Raw genomic sequence first — 5,883 nt, 5'->3', positions numbered from 1 at the left:
GGGGCCGCCGGCACCCTGGCGGCCGGACGCCCGGCCGAAACCCGAGCGCCGGGCCCCTCCCCCGCGCCCCCCGCCCGGGCCCGGACCCGGACCCGGACCGCCCCCGCCGCTTCCTTCCCCTCCCGGCCCCTGAGCCGCCGGCCGGTGACTGGACGAGAAGCTGGGAAGGGAGGGCGGGGGCGGGCCTGCACTCCCGGGGCTCGCGGTGCAGACTTTCTTCTCTTCCGTTTCTCGGTCCTGGGGAACTCGTGGGTGGGGGCTGCGCGCCCCACCCGGCCGGCGACCGGGAAGGAAACTGCACGTGTGCCGGGGCCGGGACGAGGGTTGGGCGGAGCGCGGGCGAGGCTGCGGTGCCAGAGGTCCGGTCGCGCCGGGCGTCGGGACTGTTGGTCTCGCCCTAGTCCTTGAGCCGTCGCCCACCCACCCCAGGCAGGGCCGGGAGCCGAGGTCTAGGGCAGAGACCCGCCTGCCCCGCGTTCTCCCCGCGCCCGGCGTCCCCTCCCCGTGCCCAGCGTCTCCACCCCGCCCCGCGTCCGCTCCCCGCCCCGCGTCCCCCCGCGCATTCCAGTCGTGCTGCAGCAGCCCGGACGCCTGCTGCAGACCAGGACGCGGCGGGATGGACAGACTGAGAAGGGGCGTCTCTTAAGATCTCGTCAGGCCAGCCAGCCAAGCGGTCGCCCCCAAAAGGAAAAAGAAGACCCTAAATCTTTTTAAGAAGTGGGACAAACTGGTGGTGGGAAAGGCGTCTCCTCTGAAAGAGCCTCCCCCGGAGCCTGGTAGCCCTTTGTGAGACTGGGATTTCGGAAGTCTAAGTGGGTTAACTGCCCACATTGAAAACTGGGATCTATAGCAGCCTTGATTTCTTAGGCTGTTCCTCATTGGTAGATAATTTCAAGGGATAGTTTAAGAATTGGAAATTGGGTCCTGAAGTGTCTCAAGTGACTTCACATCGCCCTGGGCAGGGGTGGGAGAGACCGGGTTGGCTCTTCAGCACTTTACAGAGTTCTAGAAAGTATCGAAAGGCCAGCTAGTGCACAAAAACTTTAGAGGTTGAGGGCAGGTTGCTGGTCACTTGACTGAGTCCAGACCCAGACGTGTCCTCCTTCCCACCCCCATCACGCCATCACCACCACCAGGTTTTATTCAGACTGCTCCAGTGACTTGTAGGTATCCTATCTTCATGGTTCACCATCTAGGTTTATCTTAAACCACCCCCCACCCCCGCCCGGTCCCCCGTGCTGGTCATAGTCCCCGTTTGCTGTGCAAACTGGGAGGAGAAGGGGTTTTCCACAATTTGGCATGGCCTCCTGGCACTGTGGTGGCAATCAGTAAGTGTGGTGTGATTGATAGGCTGACCCCAGGGAGTCTGCTCTGTGCACCCAGGGGCCTGAGGGCAGAGACTGAAGGAGTGGAGCAGGGCGGAGTTTGACCTCCCTCAACAAAGCCCCACTGAGCCCCCCAATTCTCCCCCCGCCCCCCCCATGGTCACCCTCCCAGGACACACACCCTTTTTCTCTTACTGCCACTGGGCTGAACAGCCATCCCTAGTACTTTAAAGGCCAGAATTAAGGTGCTTTTAAGCATTCTGTAAAATCTTGCCTAGGAACAATCAGGTCTTTGGGCCCCTGTTGCTAGGGAGACCTAACTTTGTAAAGTTGCCCCTCAGGCTGTGGCGGGCATTCCTGGTCACTAAAGAGAAGAAAGTGTTTTCCTATCAGTGATATTTGTTTCAAGAGACCTGGAAGGAGAGAAAACCAGGGCTAACTAAAAAGTAATGACTGCCCCAAAGCCACTAGTAATTACAGAACTTCAGATTAAAACACAATGAACTTCCATTTTTTAATACATTGCATTGATACAGATTTCTAAAAATCTGTTAAGAAACTTATCCAATATCTAGAAAGAAGGCCAAGAGAATAGTCACCCTCTCAATCTATGTTCTTTCATAGTTATTGGGCATTGTTTTAAAGCCTAAGGATTACTTAATTTTCTAGCAGAATGCACCATTGTTTGATGTTGCTATTTACTATTAATGAAAGGCTAAGACTGTAAAGTTATATATTAACTTGTAGATTTGTGCTTGGTAGAGATGCAGATAATTTTCGCCCCAGAGAAAAGATAACTTCACAGGTTATAATTTATTGCCCTGTAGGACATTAACCATTTTTTAAAATTTTATGTATTTGAGACAGACGCAGAGAGAGAGCATGCACGTGTGCATGCGAATGCAGGGTAGGGGCAGAGAGAGAGAGGGAAAGAATTGCAAGCAGGCTCTGTGCTGACAGAGCTCACGTGGGGCTTAATCAGGCTTGATCCCAGCAACCATGAGATCATGAACTGAGCAGAAATTAAGAGTCGGCTGAACAGAAATCGAGAGTCAGATGCTTAACCTACTGAGCCAACCAGGCACCCTGGACATTAACCATCTTTATGTCTAGTCTAGCAATATTGTTTTAATATATTTTAAGGATTGTATAAACCTGTTTCTTCAAATGGTCTTCAAATCAACTTTTTCATCTTACAAATTTTCTCATTAATTGATGAAGTAAAAAAAATTTTGACACATGTGCATGCCATATTTGTAGAAACATTTGAGAGTTGTATTTAACTTTTGAAAAGTGTACTTGGACACGTCTGACAATAAGGATTTTTGCAAGATTATGGACAGACACGTACCCTCATACACTGATTTGGTTGCATCAGATGGGACAGGCTCTTTGGAAGGCACTTTAGCAGTAGTTGTTAAAATTGAAAATGTGTGTAACTTTTCAACCAACAACACCTGGGATTCTATCCTAAAGAAGATTTACATGTGGGCAGGAAAAGAAAGGTACAAAGACACTCATTGTTGCAGTGTTTGTCACAGTAAGAAATTGGAAAGGGCTTCAACATTCATCAAAAGTGGAATGAATCAATTAGTGACACGTGATAGAATACAATGCAGCTACAAAAAAATGGATCAGTTATAAAAGTATGATAGATCCCAGAAACAAAATGTCAGTGGAAACGGCTGATGGGTATAGTGTAGTAATCAAGATATGTATGACAAAGCAATTCTAAATTTAGAAAGATACTGCCAAATTCATAAAGCTACCTTTGGGGTGGTGAATGAGTCCAGATAGGAGGGTGTCAGAGGGATATTGGCTTTATCTATACTGTTCTTATGTATATTTCTGAATTAGAGGAATTCACATACCATGTAATTTTTTTAAATGTTTATTTATTTTTATTTTTTTGAAGGAGAGGAGGGGCAGAGAGATAGGAGACACAGAATCCCAAGTAGGCTCCAGACTCCGGGCTGTCAGCACAGAGCCTGACGCAGGGCTCGAGCTCACGAACTGTGACATCATGACCTGAGCCGAAGTCAGATGCTCAACTGATTGAGCCACACAGGCGCCCCATATACTGTGTAATTTTTAAAAAGGCTAGGGTGCTATAGGAGGCTGGTAGTACATAGCCAGAGCGTTCCCCAGTGCTAGCGTCTCAGTGGTGGGAATAACTGCTAATGAGATTTCCGTCTTAGTATTTTTTTGTTACTTAAATATCATCATCTGATGGTGATGAATGGATCTCTGAAATAAGTACTAGCACTTCTGAGTTCTGGTCCTGTGGAGCCACTGACTGATTCCAGCTGTTTTACCTCAAACCCACCTAAACTTTCTTGGCCTGGATATGCCTTTCTGTGAATTAGGAATTGTAAACAAGAATTTGGAAAAGCCCATGCCTGTTACTAGGACAGATAAACATGGTAGGTGGCAGAAAGTGAGCCGTGAACACCTTTGAGGTCCGTAGTATATAAATGTTAGGACCAGATACACAGGAGGTAGGGTGGTTTCAGGCTGTAAATCAAGCTGATTAGCCAGCTCAGTGCCTGAGCCTGCATAATAGCATGTGAAAGTGGAGAACAAAGAGGAGCTCTCCGGCTCACCTTGTCCATCTTTCAAGCCTGGTGCAGAGTTACACAGGTGCAACGCAGGAAGAGCCCTGCTCTGGGTAAGAGCCATGGAAACCAGATACTTCAGTCGGATTCATAATAGCAAATGAGCTTCAAGGCCTTTACTTTTGAAGGGAGTTTGGTTTCTCTGTTTATTTTTCTTCTCTTGTTGTTTTGTTTTGGCTTTGTCGTTGTTGGTGGTGTTTTGTTTTGCTTTGTTTTAAGTTCTTCCCTTTCTCTCCAGGCCTCACTGTTAAGAGGAAGACAGTGCAAAGGTTGATAGTCACTTCTCCAGGTCACCCTGTGTCCCCCTCCTGTATCTGACAACACAACACCATAGGAAGCAGGGCGCTGATGCCAGGCAGTGAGCCGGGGATGGGGGAGGTAGTCCTAGCCCCAGGGGCAGCCCTAACCTCACAATTTCCACCATTTGTAACCCCTCTCCTAACACTCTACCTCCACCAATATGCAGAATGACTACCTGTGCTTAGTATGCATTTGATAAACTATTTGTATGAGCACCAGGAATTACTTTTGAGTCCTACCTTACCAGTTCCAGACATGGTAAGGTAATTCAGTGAGCATCCTGGAAACCACAGCTCTTCGTTTTTCTTCCAAAGAAGAGCAGTGAGAGGCCCACAGCTGTGAACACCTGTGGCACATTAACGAATCTGAGCCTCCCAACAGCCCCTGGGGATGGGGGGATGGGGCGGAGGATAATTGTCCCTTGGCAGGTGAGGACACTGAAGGCTCCAAGAGGATCTAAAGTGGTTCCAACCCATGGCAAGCCCCAGACTGAGGGCCTCCCTGCTCATCCCACCAGCCCCATCTGGTCTTGCTCCAGCCACACTGGCCTGTCTCCACTGTCTCCAGGTGGCAGGCACCTCCACCCAGAGCCCACTTATGGGCCTGACAGGCCTTCCCCATTCCCTCCACCACTTGCCATGGACTGCTGATTCCCACTCATACTTTAGGCCAGTGCTCCTCAAACCCTCATGTGCTTGTGGGTCCCCAGGAAGCTTGGTGAACAGCAGATCGTGTTTCATTAGGTCTGGATGGGCCTGAGAGTCTGTATCTCTGACAGGTTCCTAGGAGATGTTGATGTTCATGGCCTGCAGTCCACTCTGGGTAGCAACAACCAGAGAAAGTGACTCTGGAATATGTCAAGAGACACCATTGTACAATCTCATAATGCCTGCATTCATTCATAATTGTACCTAAGTGTTAATCGTGTTTTCCTGGAGAGAAATGTAATCTCCATGAGGTCAGGGACTAACTATACCTGTTTTATTCATATTTGTATGCCTCATGCCCAACACAGGGCCTGGTGCCTGATGAATGCTCACTGAATAACTGCGGAATGGCTGAATGAGCCAGAGAGCCAACACTGTTCTCCTGCCAAAATGACATCCCTTGATTTCCAACAATTAGACATTGGGGCAGTTTCATAATTTATCATCCAACCCCAGGCATTGAACCGTTTTAAAAAGGGACAGACTAAAATGTTCATGATGACTATTTCTCAGTGATGGGTTTTTATTTTCTTTTGTGCACTTTTGTATTTTCCGGATTTCATGCAATAATCAGGCATGACTGCAGTAAATCGAAGGTAATTTAAAAGTTCAAGTTCATCTAAGCAGGTTCTTTCTCATACTGTCTACACGGTCACTTCTCCTTTGTCACTAAGGATATTCAGCTAGCTGTGTAGTCAATCACTTGTGCTCCTAATGTCTCTGTTTCCTGACTACGAAGTAAGATCAGGTGTAGATGACCACTGAGACTCACTCACGCATCAGTTCTCCCTGAATCTGTCTTTTTATCCATATAATCCCTCTCGTCCTTCTTATCTCCAAGGGATCCTAACCCTATTCCTATTGTGGGAAAGGAAAAATTCTTCCTCTATCTTTCGAATTCTTCTAGCTGGATGAAAAATTAAATTTACATAAGAC

This window comes from Herpailurus yagouaroundi, unplaced genomic scaffold (genome assembly GCF_014898765.1).
Source record: "Herpailurus yagouaroundi ecotype Mexico unplaced genomic scaffold, PumYag 250, whole genome shotgun sequence".
NCBI classification, from domain to species: domain Eukaryota; kingdom Metazoa; phylum Chordata; class Mammalia; order Carnivora; family Felidae; genus Herpailurus; species Herpailurus yagouaroundi.
Note: the sequence above shows the minus strand (reverse complement) of the source record.